At 49.3% G+C, this 26010-nt stretch overlaps 1 protein-coding gene across 1 annotated transcript in view; it reads right to left on the bottom strand.

The window, feature by feature from the left end:
* LOC135054883 (oocyte zinc finger protein XlCOF7.1-like) overlaps positions 1–26000 on the bottom strand; it is a 247351-nt gene extending 221351 nt beyond the window's left edge. The window contains exon 1 of the mRNA XM_063958319.1: positions 25917–26000. The gene's annotated coding sequence lies outside the window, so the exon portion shown is untranslated. The remainder of the gene's footprint in view (positions 1–25916) is intronic.
* Between the last annotated feature and the right edge of the window lie 10 nt (positions 26001–26010).

The raw sequence follows: 26010 nt of genomic DNA, 5'->3' as shown, positions 1-26010 counted from the left end.
AGGTTGGCCTTGGGGACTTGGAATGAAACCGGTTCAAAACAAGAGGGCGAAGGAGGGAGACATGAAAGGAATTCGGTATCCGGAGATGGGAAGGCAATCCCAATTTGCAAACAACCGGATTCAGGACTTGTAACACGGGATAAGGACCAATGAACCTCGGAGCGAACTTCATAGTGGGCACCTTTAAAACGGAGATTGCGGGTAGAGAGCCGTACCCTGTCACCAACCTTGTATTGAGGAGCTGCCCGTCGCTTCCTATCCGCAAAGAACTTATAGCGGCCGGAGACTCTCTTGAGGTTAGCATGAACTCGACTCCAGATTTGACTGAAGTGCCGGAGAGTAGAGGCTGCAGCAGGAACTTCTTCCGGAGGACAAATGGGTAACTCTGGAACTTGGGAATGAATCCATAATTAATAAAAAATGGAGACTCACCAGTCGAAGAGTGGTATAGATGATTATGGGCAAACTCGGCCCAAGACAACAGCTCCACCCAATTATCTTGCGAGGGGGAGAGATAAACACGGAGAAAAGTCTCTAAATCTTGATTGACGCGTTCAGTTTGCCCATTGGTTTGTGGATGGTAAGCAGATAAAAACTTGAGTTTTATTTGTAAGGCCGTACAGAGGGCTCTCCAGAATCTTGCAGTAAACTGTACCCCCGGTCAGAGACTATTTCCAGAGGTAACCCGTGCAGGCGGAAGTGTTCCCGGATAAATAACAAAGCCAACTTAGAAACTGATGGTAACCCGGTCAACGGAACAAAATGTGCCATCTTAGAGAAACGGTCAATAATTACCCAGGCGGTGTTATGACCCTTGGAGAGGGGCAATTCAGTAACAAAGTCCATAGAGATATGGGTCCAAGGCCTCTTAGGAATGGACAATGGGTGCAGCAACCCCGCAGGAGGCAGACGAAGAGTTTTGTGCTGAGCACATTGAGGACACGAGTTGACATAATCTTGTACATCCTTCTTCATAGTGTCCCACCAGTAAGATCTATGCAGGAATTCCCACATCTTTTGTACTCCAGGATGACCAGAAAACTTGGAAATGTGAGCCCACTGCAACAATCTTGGTCGAAATTTAGCTGGCACAGACATTCTTCCAGGAGGAGGGCCCAAAGCGGTGGGAGCCGCTGAAATAGAAACTGGACTGAGAATCAAGGCCTTTTCCACGGAATTCTCCTCATCCGAAGCCGTTAGGGAACGGGATAGGGCAACAGCCTTGGTGTTGAAAGTTCCAGCCCGGTACTTAATGACAAATGAAAATCGGGCAAAGAAGAGCGCCCATCTAGCTTGATGGGGATTCAAGCACTGGGCCGTCTTGAGATACAGCAAATTCTTGTGATCAGTGAAAATCGTAATTAGGTGTTTAGCACCTTCCAAAAAATATCTCCACTCTTCCAGGGCAGATTTTATTGCCAAAAGCTCTTTGTCTCCAATGGTGTAGTTTCGTTCAGCTGGAGAGAACTTGCGAGAATGGAAACCACATGGATGTAACTTCCCATCTGGAGCATACTGCGAAAGCACGGCACCAATGCCTACCGTAGAAGCATCAACCTCCAAAAAGAATGGTTTTACAAAGTCTGGTTGCTGAAGTACCGGAGCGGTCATAAAGGATGCCTTCAACTGAGCGAACGCTGCTACAGCTTCAGAGGACCAATGGCTTGGATCTGCCCCCTTCTTGGTTAGGGCAGTAATAGGCGCCACAATGGTAGAGAAACCCCTTATGAATTTCCGGTAGTAATTTGCAAACCCCAGAAATCGTTGCACCGCTTTCAAGGAAAGAGGCTGAGTCCAGTCCCGAATGGCAGAGAGTTTCTCCGGATCCATACGAAGCTCTGTGCCGAAATGATGTAACCCAGAAATGGAATAGAAGGGACCTCAAAGGTACACTTGGAAATCTTGCCGTATAGATGATTCTCTCGCAATCGAAGAAGTACCTCTTTAACCTGTACTCTGTGCTCAGTGAGATTCTTAGAAAATATCAGAATGTCATCCAAATATACCACTACATTCAGGTATAACATATCCCGAAAGATTTCATTAATGAACCCCTGGAAGACGGCGGGGGCGTTGCTGAGGCCGAACGGCATTACCATGTACTCATAATGCCCGTCCCTAGTATTGAAGGCCGTCTTCCATTCGTCCCCCTGTCGGATACGTATCAAATTATAAGCTCCCCTTAAATCGAGCTTGGTGAAGACTTGGGCTCCACGAACTCTATCAAAAAGCTCCGTGATGAGCGGCAAAGGATATTTATTCTTAATGGTGACATCGTTTAGACCACGATAGTCGATACATGGCCTCAGTCCTTTTTCTTCACAAAAAAGAAACCTGCTCCCGCCGGGGAAGTAGAGGGGCGGATGAATCCTTTCTGCAGATTAGATTTGATATATTCCGACATGGCTTGAGTCTCGGGTACAGATAAAGGATAAGTGCGACCCCGAGGTGGCATTTTCCCCGGAATGAGCTCAATAGGACAGTCCCAGGGTCTATGCGGTGGTAACTGATCGGCCGCCTGTTCTGAGAACACATCTGAAAACTCCCGATAAGCCTCTGGAATAAGCCCTTCATCCGACTTGGAAGATACACGGAGCAGGTAGACAGGAGTGAGACAATTTGAGTGACAAAATGGACTCCAAGAAATTATTTGTGTCGACCCCCAGTCGACGTGAGGGTTGTGAAGCTTGAGCCAAGGAAGACCAAGAACGAGATCGTGAGGCATCTCCCGAATCACAAGGAACTCCAGATGTTCTTGATGCAAAGCTCCCACTTGCAGCTTGATTGGCATTGTACAACTTGAAATCAGACCATTAGAAATTTGGGTACCGTTAATAGCAGTCAACATAATAGGTCGTTCGACCGACCGTAACTGTAAACCCAGATTCTGGGCACAGGAAAGGGAAATAAAATTCCCGGCAGCCCCTGAGTCCAACAGTGCTTTAACGGTTTTGACTACAGACTCAGAAAACAGAGACACGGAGAGTAAACAGTCCACTGACGGAGAAGATTGAGAAGAAACCCCTAGCTCGACTTCTCCAGAACAAGCTAGGACTGCAAATTTCCCGGGCGAGACTTGCAAAACTTGAGAAAATGATCCACAGCTCCACAGTAGAGGCAGAGTCTACCCTCACGACGACGCTGACGTTCCTCTGGAGACAGCCGAGACCAATTAATCTGCATGGGTTCGTCTGGACTCGGAATAACGGTTTGTTTAGACGGAAGAGATCGGAATCTTGACCGATCTGACCGACTACGTTCACCACCTCGTTCCTGCATGCGAAGATCCACCTTTACACAGAGTGAGATCAACTGTACCAAGGAATCTGGCAAATCTCTAGTGATCAACTCGTCCTTTAAACGATCCGAGAGTCCATTCCAAAAAGCAGCCCGAAGGGCATCATTATTCCAGCACAGTTCTGAAGCTATGGTTTGAAAATGAATCACATACTGTCCCACTGAACGAGAGCCTTGTCGAACACAGAGCAAGTCAGCAGAGGCAGCGGTCGTCCTGGCGGGCTCATCAAAGATCCTTCGGAATGACGTGATAAAGTTGGTATAACTAGAAACCAACGGATCTGATCGCTCCCATAACGGTGACACCCACTCCAACGCTGAACCCTCAAGCAAAGAGATAATGTATGCCACTTTAGATCGATCAGTAGGAAAGTTATGTGAAAGGAGTTCGAAATGTACCTCACACTGATTGAGGAAACCACGGCAATTCTTTGGATTCCCGTTATAACGAGGAGGAGCAGGAAGCTGAAGGCGTGACCTGGTTCCAGACGAAGACGGAACATTGCTAGAGACGACCACTGGGGCGGATACTGGAACTGGAGCTGAAACCACTGAAGCCAGAGAAGTCTGGATTTGATCCAGCCGGCCAGGTAATTCCTGGAGATAATGCATCACCTGATTCTGTGCTGCTTCCTGACTCTGTACTCGGGAAACCAGGTCCTGCATGGTACTTGCCTCTGGGTTCCGATTCCCCAGGACCATGGGGCCTGAGTATACTGTCACTGACCTAGATTGAGTGTGTTGTGAACTCGGGGAGTCTTCCGATGGTTGGGAAGAGGAACCACAACTGGGCCGGAACAGGGGTGATCTGATATAGGATTTCCTCATACAGGACTCTGACAGTAAGGTTTGGTGAAATATTGAAGAGCTTTATTGCAGGGAAAAAACAACTCAAAGTCATATAGCATAAAGGGAACTTATGAGGGAATGTCCAGAACTATTGAAGGATTTGTGAGCAATGTCAGAGATACTGGTGACTGAAGAAATTGTGAGCGATGTTTTAAAAGAAACTGATGAGTTGAGAAACTTGTGAACGGTGGTTAAAGGCACAGATGACTTAAAGAACTTGAGAACGGAGATTAAGACGCTGGTGATTTGAAGAACTTAAGTGCAGTGGTTTAAGACGCTGATGATTTGCAGAACTTGAGAATGGTGACTGAGACGCTGATGATTTGAAGAACTGAAGTGCAGTGGTTTAAGACGCTGATGATTCGTAGAACTTGTGAACGGTGACTGTGACGCTGATGATTTGTAGAACTTGTGAACGGTGACTGTGACGCTGATGCTTCGTAGAACTTGTGAACGGTGACTGTGACGCTGATGCTTCGTAGAACTTGTGAACGGTGACTGTGACGCTGATGATTTGTAGAACTTGTGAACGGTGACTGTGACGCTGATGCTTTGTAGAACTTGTGAACGGTGACTGTGACGCTTATGATTTGAAGAGCTGAAGTGCAGTGGTTTAAGACGCTGATTCCTAGGAGCACTGGTGACAGGACCGCAGAGAGACACACCAGCCGCTGGGAACGCTGGAACCAATGCAGCGAACTGGCACCTGGAAATGCCGGAGACACTGGAGTACAACTTCAGAGATTCTTGCCGGGAACAAGAGCGCTGGCATCCACCTCAAGGGAAAGACGATACTCAGGCGCTGAGGCTCTGTCCGGCGTCTGACTTTGAATCTCCCGCCACCGCTGGATTGGCGGAACAGTCTGATGACGTCACCTGCTCCCCGCCCACGTGATGCCGGGTGTCATGGTGGCACCCCTGCCCTGGAGAACCGCCGGGAGCCGCGCCAGCCAGACGCCGGAGCCCGTGGCCCACCGAAGGCGGAGGCCGCAACACAGACCAGCAGGCACGCAGGGGTAAGCGCGGCGAACGTCGCCTCTGGCGTGTGACAGTGCACCTGTATCTTCGGCATCTTTTAGAGGGTGGCGGCTAGCTGCTGGAGTGGGCACACATTACTAACGATGTGTGAACAGTAACCTCAGTGTCCGGTCAGCTGAGATTACGAACCATCAACCCTCAGGAGGTTGGTTCGGTCCCCCCTCTAAGTCCCACAAAGCTGGTTGTCTGTCTGCCAAGCAGAGCTACCTGAAAATAAAATTAAAAACTTGAGCTCCAGAGAAGTGCACTCGGCTCCTCGGGCACATTTTTCTAAACTGTGTCTGGTGGGAGGGGCAACACACACATACACACTAAAAGTTTTAAAGTGCCAGGCTCCAGTGGACCCGATCTATACCCCATGGTACTAAAGTACAAGACCCCAGTATCCACTAGGACGTAAGAGAAAACAGGTTTATAATATTACCCTAAATGTACAAAGCGATAGTACAGAATATATGCTCACTGGTAGCGCAGTCAAAGATAATTTTGACTGGTGCCCCTAGCACTGCCGCTAGTTCTGCATCTGACCCAACAACACTCAAGCAGTTGCGCCCACCAGGGGTTTACACTGTGCTCCTGTGGGCCAGTTCAACCCTGCATAATGCCACACAGTAATGCCCATAATACACATAATTCCGCACAGTAATGCACCTTACACATATGCCCCACATTAGTAATGTCCATAACACACATAATGCCACACAGTAATGCACCTTACACATATGCCCCACATTAGTAATGTCCATAATACACATAATTCCACACAGTAATGCACCTTACACATATGCCCCACATTAGTAATGTCCATAATACACATAATGCCACACAGTAATGCACCTTACACATATGCCCCACATTAGTAATGTCCATAATACACATAATGCCACACAGTAATGCACCTTACACATATGCCCCACATTAGTAATGTCCATAATACACATAATGCCACACAGTAATGCACCTTACACATATGCCCCACATTAGTAATGTCCATAATACACATAATTCCACACAGTAATGCACCTTACACATATGCCCCACATTAGTAATGTCCATAATACACATAATGCCACACAGTAATGCACCTTACACATATGCCCCACATTAGTAATGTCCATAATACACGTAATGCCACACAGTAATGCACCTTGCACATATGCCCCACATTAGAAATGCTAATAGCTTTTTTAAGAAAACTTACTACTGCTTGCTGGCATGCTTTCAGTCATTGCATGCACCCATGCAGCTCCCTGGATCCGTGACTGCGTTTTGTGTGCTTGCGCTATCACCCGTTAATGGGGCACCTGTACAAGGGATGTGGCCTCATAGGATATGCCATCCTTTGCTAGCCTCACCATTTATTTTCGCTTGCTGGTTGGACACAGAAAGCAGCTATGTCCAGATACTGCCATACTTGCTGGTGATGAAGAGCGAGTGCTTAAATTAGCGCAAGCGATCGTAAACTTCAAGGTAGTGAGCTTCACACAATTAGATTAGGTAATCAAACAGTTAATAGAACTGGGGCAGGAACCAGTTAGGTTAGTGGGAGTGTTTAGGGAGGAGCTAGCAGACATTTTGTGTGAGGTAGTATAGGATTCTTCCTCTTTATCTTTGGATTTCCCACCCTCTCTCCCCGTCACCTTTTTTCCCCACCCGTTTTTTTCTTTTTCTTTACTGGTTGGGGTTTGTCGACCTATATGTGGCAGGAAGGAACGGCAGTTACAGTGGCTATTGTGCCGCTGTTTGGAGGTGGGCTCTTTGCCAATACATTGTATACTCTGACCTTCCTTACCGGGGATCATTGGGCTTGGCTGTCTGGCCGACCCTATTATGGTGTATTGGGGAGAGAGTTGGAGACTCCGCATTTATTGGCCTAGCCAATGAGAGATATAAAGTCATGTTGTGGACATGTGTAGTGGTTAATAAGACGTAATGTCACTGATGATCTGGCCGTTCTTTCTTATTGCCACCATACTTAGTTTTAAGTATTATAAATAAAAATAAGAATTTACTTACCGATAATTCTATTTCTCGTAGTCCGTAGTGGATGCTGGGGACTCCGTCAGGACCATGGGGGAAAGCGGCTCCGCAGGAGACAGGGCACAAAAAGTAAGCTTTTAGGTTCACATGGTGTGTACTGGCTCCTCCCCCCATGACCCTCCTCCAAGCCTCAGTTAGGTACTGTGCCCGGACGAGCGTACACAATAAGGAAGGATATTGAACCCCGGGTAAGACTCATACCAGCCACACCAATCACACCGTATAACTTGTGATCTGAACCCAGTTAACAGTATGACAAACGTAGGAGCCTCTGAACAGACGGCTCACAACAAATAACAACCCGATTTTTTTGTAACAATAACTATGTACAAGTATTGCAGACAATCCGCACTTGGGATGGGCGCCCAGCATCCACTACGGACTACGAGAAATAGAATTATCGGTAAGTAAATTCTTATTTTCTCTAACGTCCTAAGTGGATGCTGGGGACTCCGTCAGGACCATGGGGATTATACCAAAGCTCCCAAACGGGCGGGAGAGTGCGGATGACTCTGCAGCACCGAATGAGAGAACTCAAGGTCCTCCTCAGCCAGGGTATCAAATTTGTAGAATTTTGCAAACGTGTTTGCCCCTGACCAAGTAGCAGCTCGGCAGAGTTGTAATGCCGAGACTCCCCGGGCAGCCGCCCAGGATGAGCCCACTTTCCTTGTGGAATGGGCCTTGACAGATTTAGGTTGTGGCAAGCCTGCCACAGAATGTGCAAGTTGAATTGTGCTACAAATCCAACGAGCAATCGTCTGCTTAGAAGCAGGAGCACCCATCTTGTTGGGTGCATACAATATAAGCAGTGAGTCAGACTTTCTGACTCCAGCCGTTCTTGAAATATATATTTTCAATGCCCGGACCACGTCCAACAACTTGGAATCCTCCAACTCGTTAGTAGCCGCAGGCACCACAATAGGCTGGTTCAGGTGAAACGCTGACACCACCTTAGGCAGAAAATGAGGACGCGTCCGCAGTTCTGCCCTGTCCGTATGGAAAATCAGATATGGGCTCTTATATGATAAAGCCGCCAATTCTGATACTCTCCTGGCTGAAGCCAGGGCCAGTAGCATGGTTACTTTCCATGTAAGATACTTCATCTCCACCGATTTGAGCGGCTCAAACCAATGGGATTTTAGAAAATCCAAGACTATATTAAGATCCCACGGTGCCACTGGGGGCACAACCGGGGCTGTATATGTAGTACTCCTTTTACAAAAGTCTGGACTTCAGGAACTGAAGCCAATTCTTTCTGGAAGAAAATCGACAGGGCCGAAATTTGAACCTTAATGGACCCCAATTTGAGGCCCATAGACAATCCTGTTTGCAGGAAATGTAGGAATCGACCCAGTTGAAATTCCTCCGTGGGGGCCTTCCTGGCCTCACACCACGCAACATATTTCCTCCAAATGCGGTGATAATGTTGTGCAGTCACCTCCTTCCTGGCCTTTACCAGTGTAGGAATGACCTCTTCCGGAATGCCTTTTTCCTTTAGAATTCGGCGTTCAACCGCCATGCCGTCAAACGCAGCCGCGGTAAGTCTTGGAATAGACACGGTCCCTGCTGAAGCAGGTCCCGTCTTAGAGGTAGAGGCCACGGATCCTCCGTGAGCATCTCTTGAAGTTCCGGGTACCAAGTTCTTCTTGGCCAATCCGGAGCCACTAGTATCGTTCTTACTCCCTTTTGCCGTATAATTCTCAGTACTTTTGGTATGAGAGGCAGAGGAGGGAACACATACACTGACTGGAACACCCACGGTGTTACCAGAGCGTCCACAGCTATTGCCTGAGGATCTCTTGACCTGGCGCAATACCTGTCCAGTTTTTTGTTGAGGCGGGACGCCATCATATCCACCATTGGTTTTTTTCCCAACGGTTCACAATCATGTGGAAGACTTCTGGATGAAGTCCCCACTCTCCCGGGTGTAGATCGTGTCTGCTGAGGAAGTCTGCTTCCCAGTTGTCCACTCCCGGAATGAATACTGCTGACAGTGCTATCACATGATCTTCCGCCCAGCGAAGAATCCTTGCAGCTTCTGCCATTGCTGTCCTGCTTCTTGTGCCGCCCTGTCTGTTTACGTGGGCGACTGCCTTGATGTTGTCCGACTGGATCAACACCGGCTGACCCTGAAGCAGGGGTTTTGCCAGACTTAGAGCATTGTAAATCGCTCTTAGCTCCAGTATATTTATGTGAAGAGACATCTCCAGGCTTGACCATACTCCCTGGAAGTTTCTTCCTTGTGTGACCGCTCCCCAGCCTCTCAGACTGGCATCCGTGGTCACCAGGACCCAGTCCTGTATGCCGAATCTGCGGCCCTCTAACAGATGAGCACTCTGCAACCACCACAGAAGAGACACCCTTGTCTGTGGCGATAAGGTTATCCGCTGATGCATCTGCAGATGCGATCCGGACCATTTGTCCAGCAGATCCCACTGAAAAGTTCGTGCGTGGAATCTGCCGAATGGAATCGCTTCGTAAGAAGCCACCATCTTTCCCAGGACTCTTGTGCATTGATGCACAGACACTGTCCCTGGTTTTAGGAGGTTCCTGACAAGTTCGGATAACTCCCTGGCTTTCTCCTCCGGAAGAAACACCTTTTTCTGAACCGTGTCCAGAATCATTCCCAGGAACAGCAGACGTGTCGTCGGGGTCAACTGAGATTTTGGAAAATTCAGAATCCACCCGTGTTGTTGCAGCACTAGTTGGGTTAGTGCTACTCCGTCTTCCAGCTGTTCTCTGGATCTTGCCCTTATCAGGAGATCGTCCAAGTAAGGGATAATTAATACGCCTCTTCTTCGTAGAAGGATCATCATTTCGGCCATTACCTTGGTAAAGACCCGAGGTGCCGTGGACAATCCAAACGGCAGCGTCTGAAACTGATAATGACAGTTTTGCACCACGAACCTGAGGTACCCTTGATGTGAAGGGCAAATTGGGACATGCAGGTAAGCGTCCTTTATGTCCAGGGACACCATAAAGTCCCCTTCTTCCAGATTCGCTATCACTGCTCTGAGTGACTCCATCTTGAACTTGAATTTTTGTATGTACAGGTTCAAAGATTTGAGATTTAGAATAGGTCTTACCGAGCCGTCCGGCTTCGGTACCACAAATAGCGTGGAGTAATACCCCTTTCCCTGTTGTAGGAGGGGTACCTTGACTATCACCTGCTGAGCAAACAGCTTGTGAATGGCTTCCAATACCGTCGCCCTGTCCGAGGGAGACGTTGGCAAAGCAGACTTTAGGAACCGGCGAGGGGGAGACTTCTCGAATTCCAACCTGTAACCCTGAGATACTACCTGTAGAATCCAGGGGTCCACCTGTGAGCAAGCCCACTGTGCGCTGAAATTCTTGAGTCGACCCCCCACCGTTCCTGAGTCCGCTTGTAAGGCCCCAGCGTCATGCTGAGGGCTTTGCAGAACCCTGGGAGGGCTTCTGTTCCTGGGCAGGGGCTGCTTGCTGCCCTCTCTTACCCCTTCCTCTGCCCCGAGGCAGATATGACTGTCCTTTTGTCCGCTTGTTCTTATAGGAACGAAAGGACTGCGGCTGAAAAGACGGTGTCTTTTTCTGTTGGGAGGGGGTCTGAGGTAAAAAAGTGGATTTTCCGGCAGTTGACGTAGCCACCAGATCCGATAGACCGACGCCAAATAATTCCTCCCCTTTATACGGCAATACTTCCATATGTCGTTTGGAATCCGCATCACCTGACCACTGTCGCGTCCATAAACTCCTTCTGGCAGATATGGACATCGCATTTACTCTCGATGCCAGAGTGCAAATATCTCTCTGTGCATCTCGCATATAAAGGAAAGCATCCTTTAATTGCTCTATAGTCAATAAAATACTGTCCCTATCCAGGGTATCAATATTTTCAGTCAGGGAATCCAACCAGACGACCCCAGCACTGCACATCCAGGCTGAGGCGATGGCTGGTCGCAGTATAACACCAGTATGAGTGTATATACTTTTCAGGGTAGTTTCCAGCCTCCTATCAGCTGGATCCTTGAGGGCGGCCGTATCAGGAGACGGTAACGCCACTTGTTTCGATAAGCGTGTGAGCGCCTTATCCACCCTAGGGGGTGTTTCCCAGCGCGCCCTAACCTCTGGCGGGAAAGGGTATAATGCTAATAACTTTTTTTGAAATTAGCATTTTTCTATCTGGGTTAACCCACGCTTCATCACATACATCATTTAATTCCTCTGATTCAGGAAAAACTACAGGTAGTTTTTTCACCCCCCACATAATACCCCTTTTTGTGGTACTTGTAGTATCAGAGATATGCAAAGCCTCCTTCATTGCCGTGATCATATAACGTGTGGCCCTACTTGAAAATACGTTTGTTTCATCACCGTCGACACTAGATTCAGTGTCTGGGTCTGGGTCTGTGTCGACCGACTGAGGTAAAGGGCGCTTTACAGCCCCTGACGGTGTCTGAGACGCCTGGGCAGGTACTAACTGGTTTGCCGGCCGTCTCATGTCGTCAACTGATTTTTGTAATGTGCTGACATTATCACGTAATTCCATAAACAAAGCCATCCATTCCGGTGTCGACTCCCTGGGGGGTGACATCACCATTATCGGCAATTGCTCTGCCTCCACGCCAACATCGTCCTCATACATGTCGACACACACGTACCGACACACAGCAGACACACAGGGAATGCTCTTATCGAAGACAGGACCCCACTAGCCCTTTGGGGAGACAGAGGGAGAGTTTGCCAGCACACACCCAAGCGCTATAATATATATGGGAACAACCCTATATAAGTGTTGTTCCTTATAGCCGCTTAAATATATAAAAATATCGCCAAAATATGCCCCCCCTCTCTGTTTTACCCTGTTTCTGTAGTGCAGTGCAGGGGAGAGTCCTGGGAGCCTTCCTCACAGCGGAGCTGAGCAGGAAAATGGCGCTGTGTGCTGAGGAGAATAAGCCCCGCCCCCTATTCCGGCGGGCTTTTCTCCCGGAGTTTTAGACATTTGGCATGGGTTAAATACATACATATAGCCTTAATGGCTATATGTGATGTATTCTTTTGCCATAAAAGGTATTATATATTGCTGCCCAGGGCGCCCCCAGCAGCGCCCTGCACCCTCCGTGACCGTCTGGTGTGAAGTGTGTGACAACAATGGCGCACAGCTGCAGTGCTGTGCGCTACCTTCATGAAGACTGAAGAGCCTTCTGCCGCCTGTTTCCGGACCTTCAATCTTCAGCATCTGTAAGGGGGGTCGGCGGCGCGGCTCCGGGACGAACCCCAGGGTGAGACCTGTGTTCCGACTCCCTCTGGAGCTAATGGTGTCCAGTAGCCTAAGAATCCAATCCATCCTGCACGCAGGTGAGTTGAAATTCTCTCCCCTAAGTCCCTCGATGCAGTGAGCCTGTTGCCAGCAGGACTCACTGAAAATAAAAAACCTAAAAAACTTTTTCTAAGCAGCTCTTTAGGAGAGCCACCTAGATTGCACCCTGCTCGGACGGGCACAAAAACCTAACTGAGGCTTGGAGGAGGGTCATGGGGGGAGGAGCCAGTACACACCATGTGATCCTAAAAGCTTACTTTTTGTACCCTGTCTCCTGCGGAGCCGCTTTCCCCCATGGTCCTGACGGAGTCCCCAGCATCCACTTAGGACGTTAGAGAAATAAGAATTTACTCACCGGTAATTCTATTTCTCGTAGTCCGTAGTGGATGCTGGGAACTCCGTAAGGACCATGGGGAATAGCGGGCTCCGAAGGAGACTGGGCACTCTAAGAAAGAATTAGGACTACCTGGTGTGCACTGGCTCCTCCCTCTATGCCCCTCCTCCAGACCTCAGTTAGGGAAACTGTGCCCGGAAGAGCTGAGACAATAAGGAAGGGATTTGGAATCCCGGGTAAGACTCATACCAGCCACACTGTACAACTCGTGATACTATATCCAGTTAACAGTATGAACAACAACTGAGCCTCACGAACAGATGGCTCAGAACAATAACCCTTTAGTTAGGCAATAACTATATACAAGTATTGCAGACAATCCGCACTTGGGATGGGCGCCCAGCATCCACTACGGACTACGAGAAATAGAATTACCGGTGAGTAAATTCTTATTTTCTCTGACGTCCTAGTGGATGCTGGGAACTCCGTAAGGACCATGGGGATTATACCAAAGCTCCCAAACGGGCGAGAGAGTGCGGATGACTCTGCAGCACCGAATGAGAAAACTCAAGGTCCTCCTCAGCCAGGGTATCAAATTTGTAGAATTTTGCAAATGTATTTGAACCCGACCAAGTAGCAGCTCGGCAAAGTTGTAAAGTCGAGACCCCTCGGGCAGCCGCCCAAGAAGAGCCCACTTTCCTCGTGGAATGGGCTTTTACAGATTTAGGATGCGGCAGTCCAGCCGCAGAATGTGCAAGATGAATCGTGCTACATATCCAGCGAGCAATAGTCTGCTTAGAAGCAGGAGCACCCAGCTTGTTGGGTGCATACAGGATAAATAGCGAGTCAGTTTTCCTGACTCCAGCCGTCCTGGCAACACATATTTTCAAGGCCCTGACTACGTCCAGTACTTGGAATCCTCCAAGTCCCGAGTAGCCGCAGGCACCACAATAGGTTGGTTCACATGAAAAGCTGAAACCACCTTAGGAAGGAATTGGGAAAGAGTCCTCAATTCCGCCCTATCCATATGAAAAATCAGATAATAAGATTTTACTCACCGGTAAATCTATTTTGCGTAGTCCGTAGTGGATGCTGGGACTCCGTAAGGACCATGGGGGATTAGCGGCTCCGCAGGAGACTGGGCACAACTAAAGAAAGCTTTAGGACTACCTGGTGTGCACTGGCTCCTCCCACTAAGACCCTCCTCCAGACCTCAGTTAGGATACTGTGCCCGGAAGAGCTGACACAAATAGGAAGGATTTTGAATCCCGGGTAAGACTCATACCAGCCACACCAATCACACCGTATAACTCGTGATACTATACCCAGTTAACAGTATGAAATATAACTGAGCCTCTCAACAGATGGCTCAACAATAACCCTTTAGTTAGGCAATAACTATAAACAAGTATTGCAGACAATCCGCACTTGGGATGGGCGCCCAGCATCCACTACGGACTACGAGAAATAGATTTACCGGTGAGTAAAATCTTATTTTCTCTGACGTCCTAAGTGGATGCTGGGACTCCGTAAGGACCATGGGGATTATACCAAAGCTCCCAAACGGGCGGGAGAGTGCGGATGACTCTGCAGCACCGAATGAGCAAACTCTAGGTCCTCCTCAGCCAGGGTATCAAACTTGTAGACTGTTGCAAAAATGTTTGAACCCGACCAAGTAACAGCTCGGCAAAGCTGTAAAGCCGAGACCCCTCGGGCAGCCGCCCAAGAAGAGCCCACTTTCCTCGTGGAATGGGCTTTTACAGATTTAGGGTGCGGCAGTCCAGCCGCAGCATGTGCAAGTTGAATAGTCTGCTTAGAAGCAGGAGCACCCAGCTTGTTGGGTGCATACAGAATAAATAGCGAGTCAGTTTTCCTGACTCCAGCCGTCCTGGAAACATATACTTTTCAGGGCCCTGACTACGTCCAGTAACTTGGAATCCTCCAAGTCCCAAGTAGCCGCAGGCACCACAATAGGTTGGTTCACATGAAAAACTGATACCACCTTAGGAAGGAATTGGGAACGAGTCCTCAATTCCGCCTTATCCATATAAAATACAGATAAGGGCTTTTGTATGACAAAGCCGCCAATTCTGATACACGCCTGGCCGACGCCACGGCCCACAGCATGACCACTTTCCACGTGAGGTATTGTAGCTCCACGGATTTAAGTGGCTCAACCCAATGCGACTTCAGGAAATCCAACACCACGTTGAGATCCCACGGTGCCACTTGAGGCACAAACGGGGGCTGACTATGCAGCACTCCCTTAACAAAAGTCCGAACTTCAGGCAGTGAAGCCAGTTCTATTTTGGAAGAAAATCGATAGAGCCGAAATCTGGACCTTCATGGAACCCAATTTTAGGCCCATAGTCACCTCTGACTGTAGGAAGTGCAGAAATCGACCTAGCTGAAATTTCTCCTTTGGGGCCTTCCTGGCCTCACAGCATGCAACATATTTCCACCATATGCAGTGATAATGGTTTGCGTTCACTTCTTTCCTAGCTTTAAATAGCGTAGGGATAACTTCCTCCGGAATGCCCTTTTCCTTCAGGATCCGGCGTTCAACCGCCGTGCCGTCAAACGCAGCCGCGGTACGTCTTGGAACAGACAGGCCCCCTGCTGCAGCAGGTCCTGTCTGAGCGGCAGAGGCCATGGGTCCTCTGAGATCATTTCTTGGAGTACTGGTTACCAAGCTCTTCTTGGCCAACCCGGAACAATGAGTATAGTTCTTACTCCTCTCCTTCTTATTATTCTCATTACCCTGGGTAAGAGAGGCAGAGAAGGGAACACATACACCAACTGGTACACCCACGGTGTTACCAGAGCGTCCACAGCTATCGCCTGAGGGTCCCTTGACCTGGCGCAATATCTTTGTAGCTTTTTGTTGAGGCGGGACGCCATCATGTCCACCTGTGGCCTTTCCCAACGGTGTACAATCATTTGGAAAACTTCTGGATGAAGTCCTCACTCTCCCGGGTGGAGGTCGTGTCTTCTGAGAAAGTCTGCTTCTCAGTTGTCCACTCCGGGAATGAACACTGCTGACAGTGCTAACACATGATTTTCCGCCCATCGGAGAATCCTTGTGGCTTCTGCCATCGCCATCCTGCTTCTTGTGCCGCCCTGTCGGTTTACATGAGCGACCGCCGTGATGTTGTCTGACTGGATCAGCACCGGCCGGTGTTGAAGCAGGGGTCTAGCCTGACTTAGGGCATTGTAAATGGCCCTTAGTTCCAGAATATTTATGTGTTGGGAAGTCTCCTGACTTTTCCATAGCCTTGGAAGTTTCTTCCCTGTGTGACTGCCCCCCAGCCTCGAAGGCTGGCATCCGTGGTCACCAGGACCCAGTCCTGTATGCCGAATCTGTGGCCCCCTAGAAGATGAGCACTCTGCAGCCACCACAACAGCGACACCCTGGCCCTTGGAGACAGGGTTATCCGCCGATGCATCTGAAGATGCGACCCGGACCACTTGTCCAACAGATCCCACTGGAAAATCCTTGCATGGGACCTGGCGAATGGAATTTCTTCGTAAGAAGCTACCATCCTTCCCAGGGCTCGCGTGCATTGATGCACCGACACCTGTATACGTATTAGGAGGTCTCTGTCTAGAGACGACAACTCCTTGGACTTCTCCTCCGGGAGAAACCCTTTTTATCCTGTTCTGTGTCCAGAACCATACCCAGGAACAGTAGACGCGTCGTAGGAACCAGCTGCGACTTTGGAATATTCAGAATCCAGCCGTGCTGTTGTAGCACTTCCCGAGATAGTGCTACTCCGCCGAACAACTGCTCCCTGGACCTCGCCTTTATAAGGAGATCGTCCAAGTACGGGATAATTATTTCGGCCATTACCTTGGTAAATACCTCTGTGCCGGGGACAGACCAACGGCAACGTCTGGAATTGGTAATGACAATCCTGTACCACAATTTTGAGGTACTCCTGGTGAAGAGGGTAAATAGGGACATGCAGGTAAGCATCCTTGATGTCCAGTGATACCATGAAATTCTCCAGGCTTGCAATAATCGCCCTGAGCGATTCCATTTTGAACTTGAACCTTCGTATATAAGTGTTCAAGGCTTTCAATTTTAGAATGGGTCTCACCGAACCGTCTGGTTTCGGTACCACAACATTTTGGAATAGTAACCCCGGCCTTGTTGAAGGAGGGGTACCTTGATTTCACCTGCTGGAAGTACAGCTTGTGAATTGCCGCCAGTACTACCTTTCTCCGAGGGCAGCAGGCAAGGCTGATGTGAGGTAACGGCGAGGGGGAGTCGCCTCGAACTCCAGCCTGTATCCCTGTGATACTATTCGCAGAACCTAGGGATCCACCTGTGGGCAAGCCCACTGGTCCCTGAAGTTCCCGAGACGCGCCCCTACCGCACCTGTCTCCACCTGTGGAGCCCCAACGTCATGCGGTGGACTCAGAGGAAGCCGGGGAAGATTTTTGATCCTGGGAACTGGCTGCTGGTGCAGCTTTTTCCTTCTTCCCTTGTCTCTGTGCAGAAAGGAAGCGCCTTTGACCCGCTTGCTTTTCTGAAGCCGAAAGGACTGTACCTGAAAATACAGTGCTTTCTTAAGCTGTGAGGAAACCTGAGGTAAAAAATTTTCTTCCCAGCTGTTGCTGTGGATACGAGGTCCCAGAGACCATCCCCAAACAATTCCTCACCCTTATAAGGCAGAATCTCCATGTGCCTTTTATAGGCAGCATCACCTGTCCACTGCCGGGTTTCTAATACCCTCCTGGCAGAATGGACATTGCATTAATTCTGGATGCCAGCCGGCAAATATCCCTCTGTGCATCCTTTATATCTAAGACGACGTCTTTAATATGCTCTATGTTAGCAAACTATTATCCCTGTCTTAGAGTATTAATATTATCTGACTGGGTATCAGACCACGCTGCAGCAGCACTATTTATGCTGAGGCAATTGCAGGTCTCAGTATATAATCTGAGTGTGCATATACAGACTTCAGGATAGCCTCCTGCTTTTTATCAACAGGCTCCTTCAAGGTGGCCGTATCCTAAGACGGCATTGCCACCTTTTTTGACAAACGTGTGAGTGCCTTATCCACCCTAAGGGATATCTCCCAACGTGACCTATCCTCTGGCGGGAAAGGGTACGCCATCAGTAACTTTTTAGAAATTACCAGTTTCTTATCGGGGGAACCCACGCTACTTTACACACTCCATTCATTCATCTGATGGGGGAACAAAACACTGGCTGCTTTTTCTCCCCAAAAATAAAACCCCTTTTATGTGGTACTTGGGTTCATGTCAGAAATGCGTAACACATTTTTCATTGCCGAGATCATGTAACGGATGTTCCTAGTGGATTGTGTATATGTCTCAACCTTGTCGACACTGGAGTCAGACTCCGTGTCGACATCTGTGTCTGCCATCTGAGGTAACGGGCGCTTTTTTGAGCCCCTGATGGCCTTTGAGACGCCTGGGCAGGCGCGGGCTGAGAAGCCGTCTGTCCCACAGCTGTTTTACGTCATCCAGCCTTCTATGTAAGGAGTTGACATTGTCGGTTAATACCTTCCACCTATCCATCCACTCTGGTGTCGGCCCCACAGGGGGCGACATCCCATTTATCGGCCTCTGCTCCACCTCCACGTAACCTTCCTCACCCCACATGTCGACACAGCCGTACCGACACACAGCACACACACAGGGAATGCTCTGACTGAGGACAGGACCCCACAAAGCCCTTTGGGGAGACAGAGAGAGAGTATGCCAGCACACACCAGAGCGCTATATAATGCAGGGATTAACACTATAACTGAGTGATTTTTCCCCCAATAGCTGCTTGTATAAACAATATTGCGCCTACATTTAGTGCCCCCCCCCTATCTTTTTAACCCTTTGAGCCTGAAAACTACAGGGGAGAGCCTGGGGAGCTGTCTTCCAGCTGCACTGTGAAGAGAAAATGGCGCCAGTGTGCTGAGGGAGATAGCTCCGCCCCTTTTTCACTGATTTTTCTCCCGCTTTTTTATGGATTCTAGCAGGGGTATTTATCACATATATAGCCTCTGGGGCTATATATTGTGATGATTTTGCCAGGCAAGGTGTTTATATTGCTGCTCAGGGCGCCCCCACCCCCAGCGCCCTGTACCCGTCAGTGACCGGAGTGTGAGGTGTGCATGAGGAGCAATGGCGCACAGCTGCAGTGCTGTGCGCTACCTTGGTGAAGACTGAAGTCTTCTGCCGCCGATTTTCCGGAACACTTCTTGCTTCTGGCTCTGTAAGGGGGCCGGCGGCGCGGCTCCGGGACCGAACATCAATGGCCGGTTCCATGCGGTCAATCCCTCTGGAGCTAATGGTGTCCAGTAGCCTAAGAAGCCCAAGCTACCACCAGTTAGGTAGGTTCGCTTCTTCTCCCGTTAGTCCCTCGCTGCAGTGAGTCTGTTGCCAGCAGATCTCACTGTAAAATAAAAAACCTAAAATATACTTTCTTTCTAGGAGCTCAGGAGAGCCCCTAGTGTGCATCCAGCTCAGCCGGGCACAAGAATCTAACTGAGGTCTGGAGGAGGGTCTTAGTGGGAGGAGCCAGTGCACACCAGGTAGTCCTAAAGCTTTCTTTAGTTGTGCCCAGTCTCCTGCGGAGCCGCTAATCCCCCATGGTCCTTACGGAGTCCCAGCATCCACTTAGGACGTCAGAGAAAAGGGCTTTTACATGACAAAGCCGCCAATTCTGATACACGCCTGGCCGACGCCAAGGCCAACAGCATGACCACTTTCCACGTGAGGTATTTTAGCTCCACGGTTTTAAGTGGCTCAAACAAAGCGACTTTAGGAAATCCAACACCACGTTGAGATCCCACGGTGCCACTGGAGACACAAAAGGGGGCTGAATATGCAGCACTCCTTTAACAAAAGTCTGAACTTCAGGCAGTGAAGCCAGTTCTTTTTGGAAGAAAATCGACAGAGCCGAGATCTGGACCTTAATGGAACCCAATTTTAGGCCCATAGTCACTCCTGACTGTAGGAAGTGCAGAAATCGACCGAGCTGAAATTCCTCCGTTGGGGCCTTCCTGGCCTCACACCAAGCAACATATTTTCGCCATATGCGGTGATAATGTCTTACGGTCACATCTTTCCTAGCTTTAATCAGCGTAGGAATGACTTCCTCCGGAATGCCCTTTTCTATTAGGATCCGGTGTTCAACCGCCATGCCGTCAAACGCAGCCGCGGTAAGTCTTGGAACAGACAGGGCCCCTGCTGCAGCAGGTCCTGTCTGAGCGGCAGAGGCCATGGGTCCTCTGAGATCATTTCTTGAAGTTCTGGGTACCAAGCTCTTCTTGGCCAATCCGGAACCACAAGTATAGTTCTTACTCCTTTCCTTCTTATTATTCTCAGTACCTTGGGTATGAGAGGCAGAGGAGGGAACACATAAACCGACTGATACACCCACGGTGTCACTAGAGCGTCCACAGCTATCGCCTGAGGGTCCCTTGACCTGGCGCAATATCTTTTTAGCTTTTTGTTGAGGCGGGACGCCATCATGTCCACCTGTGGCCTTTCCCAACGGTGTACAATCATTTGGAAGACTTCTGGATGAAGTCCCCACTCTCCCGGGTGGAGTTCGTGCCTGCTGAGGAAGTCTGCTTCCCAGTTGTCCACTCCCGGAATGAACACTGCTGACAGTGCTAACACATGATTTTCTGCCCATCGGAGAATCCTTGTGGCTTCTGCCATCGCCATCCTGCTTCTTGTGCCGCCCTGACGGTTTACATGGGCGACCGCCGTGATGTTGTCTGACTGGATCAGCACCGGCTGGTGTTGAAGCAGGGGTCTTGCCAGACTTAGGGCATTGTAAATGGCCCTTAGTTCCAGAATATTTATGTGTAGGGAAGTCTCCTGACTCGTCCATAGTCCTTGGAAGTTTCTTCCCTGTGTGACTGCCCCCCAACCTCGAAGGCTGGCATCCGTGGTCACCAGGACCCAGTCCTGTATGCCGAATCTGCGGCCCTCCAGAAGACGAGCACTCTGCAGCCACCACAACAGCGACACCCTGGTCCTTGGAGACAGGGTTATCAGCCGATGCATCTGAAGATGCGATCCGGACCACTTGTCCAACAGATCCCACTGAAAGATCCTTGCATGGAACCTTCCGAATGGAATTGCTTCGTAAGAAGCTACCATCTTTCCCAGGACTCGCGTGCAGTGGTGCACCAACACCTGTTTTGGTTTTAGGAGGTCTCTGACTAGAGATGACAACTCCTTGGTCTTCACCTCCGGGAGAAACACCTTTTTCTGTTCTGTGTCCAGAACCATCCCCAGGAACAGTAGACGCGTTGTAGGAACCAGCTGCGACTTTGGAATATTCAGGATCCAGCCGTGCTGTTGTAGCACTTCCCGAGCTAGTGCTACTCCGATCAACAACTGTTCCCTGGACCTCGCCTTTATAAGGAGATCGTCCAAGTACGGGATAATTATAACTCCCTTTTATCCAAGGAGTATCATCATTTCGGCCATTACCTTGGTAAATACCCTCGGTGCCGTGGACAGACCAAACGGCAACGTCTGGAATTGGTAATGACAGTCCTGTACTCCTGGTGAGGAGGGTAAATGGGGACATGCAGGTAAGCATCCTTGATGTCCAGTGATACCATGTAATCCCCTTCGTCCAGGCTTGCAATAACCGCCCTGAGCGATTCCATTTTGAACTTGAACCTTCTTATATAAGTGTTCAAGGATTTCAAATTTAAAATGGGTCTCACCGAACCGTCCAGTTTCGGTACCACAAACATTGTGGAATAGTAACCCCGTCCCTGTTGAATGAGGGGTACTTTGGTTATCACCTGCTGGGAGTACAGCTTGTGAATCGCCTCCAGCACCGCCTCCCTGTCTGGGGGAGTAGTTGGCAAGGCTGATTTGAGGAAACGGCGAGGGGGAGACGTCTCGAATTCCAGCTTGTACCCCTGAGATACCACTTGTAGAATCCAGGGATCCACCACTGGTCGCCGAAGTTCTGGAGACGGGCCCCCACCGCACCTGGCTCCACCTGTGGAGCCCCAGCGTCATGCGGTGGACTTAGAGGAAGCGGGAGAGGACTTTTGTTCCTGGGAACTTGCTGTTTGGTGCAGCTTTTTCCCCCTATCTCTGCCTCTGGGCAGAAAGGACGCGCCTTTAACCCGCTTGCCTTTCTGGGGCCGAAAGGACTGTACCTGATAATACGGTGCTTTCTTTGGCTGTGAGGGAACATGGGGTAAAAATGTCGACTTCCCAGCCGTCGCTGTGGAAACGAGGTCCGAGAGACTATCCCCAAACAATTCCTCACCCTTGTAAGGCAAAACCTCCATGTGCCTTTTAGAATCCGCAACACCTGTCCACTGCCGAGTCCATAATACTCATTGGACATTGCATTTATTCTAGATGCCAGTTGGCAAATATCCCTCTGTGCATCTCTCATGTATAAGACTACGTCTTTAATATGCTCTACAGTTAGCAATATAGTGTCCCTGTCAAGGGTATCAATGTTATCAGACAGGGAATCTGACCACGCAGCTGCAGCACTGCACATCCATGCTGAAGCAATAGCCGGCCTCAGTATAATACCTGAGTGTGTATATACAGACTTCAGGATAACCTCCTGCTTTCTATCCGCAGGCTTCTTTAGGGCGGCCGTATCCGGAGACGGTAGTGCCACCTTCTTCGACAAGCGTGTGAGCGCTTTATCCACCCTAGGGGATGTCTCCCAACGTATCCTATCCTCTGGCGGGAAAGGGTACGCCCTTAGTAACTTTTTGGAAATTACCAGTTTCTTATCGGGGGAACCCCACGCTTTATCACACACTTCATTTAACTCTTCAGAAGGGGGAAAAACCACAGGTTGCTTTTTCTCCCCAAACATAATACCTTTTTTTGTGGTACCAGGGTTAATGTCAGAAATGTGCAACACATTTTTCATTGCCGTAATCATGTAACGGATGGCCCTATTGGAATGTACACTAGTCTCATCGTCGTCGACACTGGAGTCAGTATCCGTGTCGACATCTGTGTCTGCCATCTGAGGTAGTGGGCGTTTTTGAGCACCTGATGGCTTTTGAGACGCCTGGGCAGGCACGGACTGAGAAGCCGGCTGTCCCACATCTGCTATGTCATCAAACCTCTTATGTAAGGAGTTGACACTGTCACGTAATTCCTTCCACATATCCATCCACTCAGGTGTCGACCCCGCAGGGGGTGACATCACATTTATCGGCACCTGCTCCGCCTCCACATAAGCCTCCTCATCAAACATGTCGACACAGCCGTACCGACACTCCGCACACACATAGGGAATGCTCTGACTGAGGACAGAACCCCACAAAGTCCTTTGGGGAGACAGAGAGAGAGTATGCCAGCACACACCACAGTGCTATAAATCACAGGGATGTACACTATAATGAGTGATTTTACCCTATAGCAGCTATATATATATTATATATATATATAGTATTTGCGCCTAAATTTAGTGCCCCCCCTCTCTTTTTTACCCTATTGAGCCTGGAAACTGCAGGGGAGAGCCTGGGGAGCGTCCTTCCAGCGGAGCTGTGAGAGGAAATGGCGCCAGTGTGCTGAGGGAGATAGCCCCGCCCCCTTCACGGCGGACTTCTCACGCTTTTTTTATGGATATATGGCAGGGGATTTTACACATATATATAGTCTTAATGACTATACGATGTGTATTTTTTTGCCAATGTAAGGTAATCATATTGCAGCCCAGGGCCCCCCCCCCCCCCCCAGCGCCCTGCACCCATCAGTGACCGGAGTGTGTGGTGTGCATGGGGAGCAATGGCGCACAGCTGCAGTGCTGTGCGCTACCTTAATGAAGACCGGAGTCTTCAGCCACCGATTTCCTGGACGTTCTTCTTGCTTCTGGCTCTGCAAGGGGGACGGCGGCGCGGCTCCGGGACCGGACGACCGAGGCTGGGCCTGTGTTCGATCCCTCTGGAGCTAATGGTGTCCAGTAGCCTAGAAGCCCAAGCTAGCTGCAAGCAGGTAGGTTCGCTTCTCTCCCCTAAGTCCCTCGTAGCAGTGAGTCTGTTGCCAGCAGATCTCACTGAAAATAAAAAACCTAAATATACTTTCTTTTCTAGAAGCTCAGGAGAGCCCCTAGTGTGCATCCAGCTCAAGCCGGGCACAGATTCTAACTGAGGTCTGGAGGAGGGGCATAGAGGGAGGATCCAGTGCACACCAGGTAGTCCTAATTCTTAATTAGGGTGCCCAGTCTCCTTCGGAGCCCGCTATTCCCTATGGTCCTTATGGAGTTCCCAGCATCCACTAGGACGTCAGAGAAATAACGGTTGACTGATTTTAATGCATTTCAGTGGTCTGTGTTGTTATTTCTAGATAAGTTAAGTTTAGTAATTTTAGCAGGTAAGAAGATTGTGGGGCCATTCCGAGTTGATCACATGCTGCCGATTTTTGCAGCGCAGCGATCAAGTTACTACTGCGCATGCACCGCAATGCGCACGCGCGTCGTACGGGTACAAACAGCATCGTTGCTGGGCAATGCTTCTAGCGACAAATCCATTCGCAGGGGTGATCGTAAGGAGATTGACAGAAAGAGGGTGTTTATGGGTGTCAACTGACCGTTTTCTGGGAGTGGTAGGGAAAAAGCAGGCGTGTCCAGGCGTTTGCAGGGTGGGTGTCTGACGTCAGTTCCGGGATTGTACAGGCTGAAGTGATCGCAAGGGCTGAGTAAGGTCAGACCTACTCTGAAACTGCAAAAAACTTTTTCATCCCACTCGGCTGCACATGCCATCGCACACTTGCAAAGTGAAAGTAAACTCCCCCGTGGGCGGCGACTGTGTGTTTGCACGGCTGCAAAAAGTAGCTAGCGAGCAATCAACTCGGTGTGATGATGTCATTCGAGCCAACATCTGCTGATAGAAAGTTTATACAAAAAGACCAATATCAAACATGTAGCAACTGTCCATTCTCTTCACTGTTCAGTGTATTTGCTGGTGTCTGTTACTCCCAGCAACTACATGCCCTTTATTTTATACAGTGGGAGCGATATGCTCTGCCCTCCAGTCTGACGTGTCCGAATGTCACGCTGCACTTATGTTTCATATAGAAATAGCTCAACGCAACTTACTGGCCACGTTGCAGTGCTGGATGACAGGGGAATTTTACGGCATGGACTGACTGAGAAATAAAGTGTGGGGAGAACACTGCCCATGTTATGTCCCTGCAGACACCTGGGGTTTGCACAGGGATAAGGGACACACACAGGATAGCAGGGTCTCCCTCCCCCATGTGCACAAGCAGTATAGGTGATGTCAGATTTATGTGGAGCAGTCTTCCAAATTACACATGTGGTATCATCTGGAGCCATCCAGTAATAACCTTATATAGTCAGTGAAAATGTCACAGGTCCAGGAATTGCAGCTTCTGCTGTCTAAGGTCTCACAGGTCAGGGGCATTCAAGTCTGTCCGAGGGATGTTAAGGGACTGTCTGCATTCTATTTGACAAATGTAAACAGCAGTGTATACAAGTACTGATTGAATACATTAGGGAAGTAACAGATAGTTTGCAGACTGTACCTCCTAGCATGAGATACTGCAGGGACATGCTTGGATGCCCTAGGCAAATGCTTAGCCTGCCTATAGCTAAGACCGGCTTTGCAAGTGTCAGCTACCATAATTATAGTTTGTGACATGTCTCAATAATGTGCTGTGTCACATGCACAGGTCAGGTCACGCATGTATCAAGCACAGCCCAGAGGCCATACATGTATCACATAAAGCCCGCATCATATATGCACCATACACAGGCCAAATATCACAACACATACAGGTCATATATGTATAATGCACAGCACACAGATCATACATGTACCGAGCACAGCACACAGATCATACATGTACCAAGCACAGCACACAGGTCATACATGTATGACAGTGCAAGCAGGCAGGGTGCAGCAGTGCGAGCAGTTCAGGCCAGGTTTATATAGATATCCTACTCTTCCCACCATGTCGCCCTATAGTGGTCGACCTAATGCCAGTCGACCTAATGACCATATCTCCTGTTCCCCTATTATCTCTTCCCTAAGTTTAGCATCTTCTCACCACAGCTCCACTCACTGCTAGGTTACTAGACGCTAGGTTACCAGCAGTCACGGAAGTGACGTCACATTACGTTTCCAGCTACTAGGCGCCGCCA

The sequence above is a fragment of the Pseudophryne corroboree genome, chromosome 3, assembly GCF_028390025.1.
Source record: "Pseudophryne corroboree isolate aPseCor3 chromosome 3, aPseCor3.hap2, whole genome shotgun sequence".
Classification (NCBI taxonomy): Eukaryota; Metazoa; Chordata; class Amphibia; order Anura; family Myobatrachidae; genus Pseudophryne; species Pseudophryne corroboree.
This window is presented reverse-complemented; position numbering and strand designations above follow the sequence as displayed.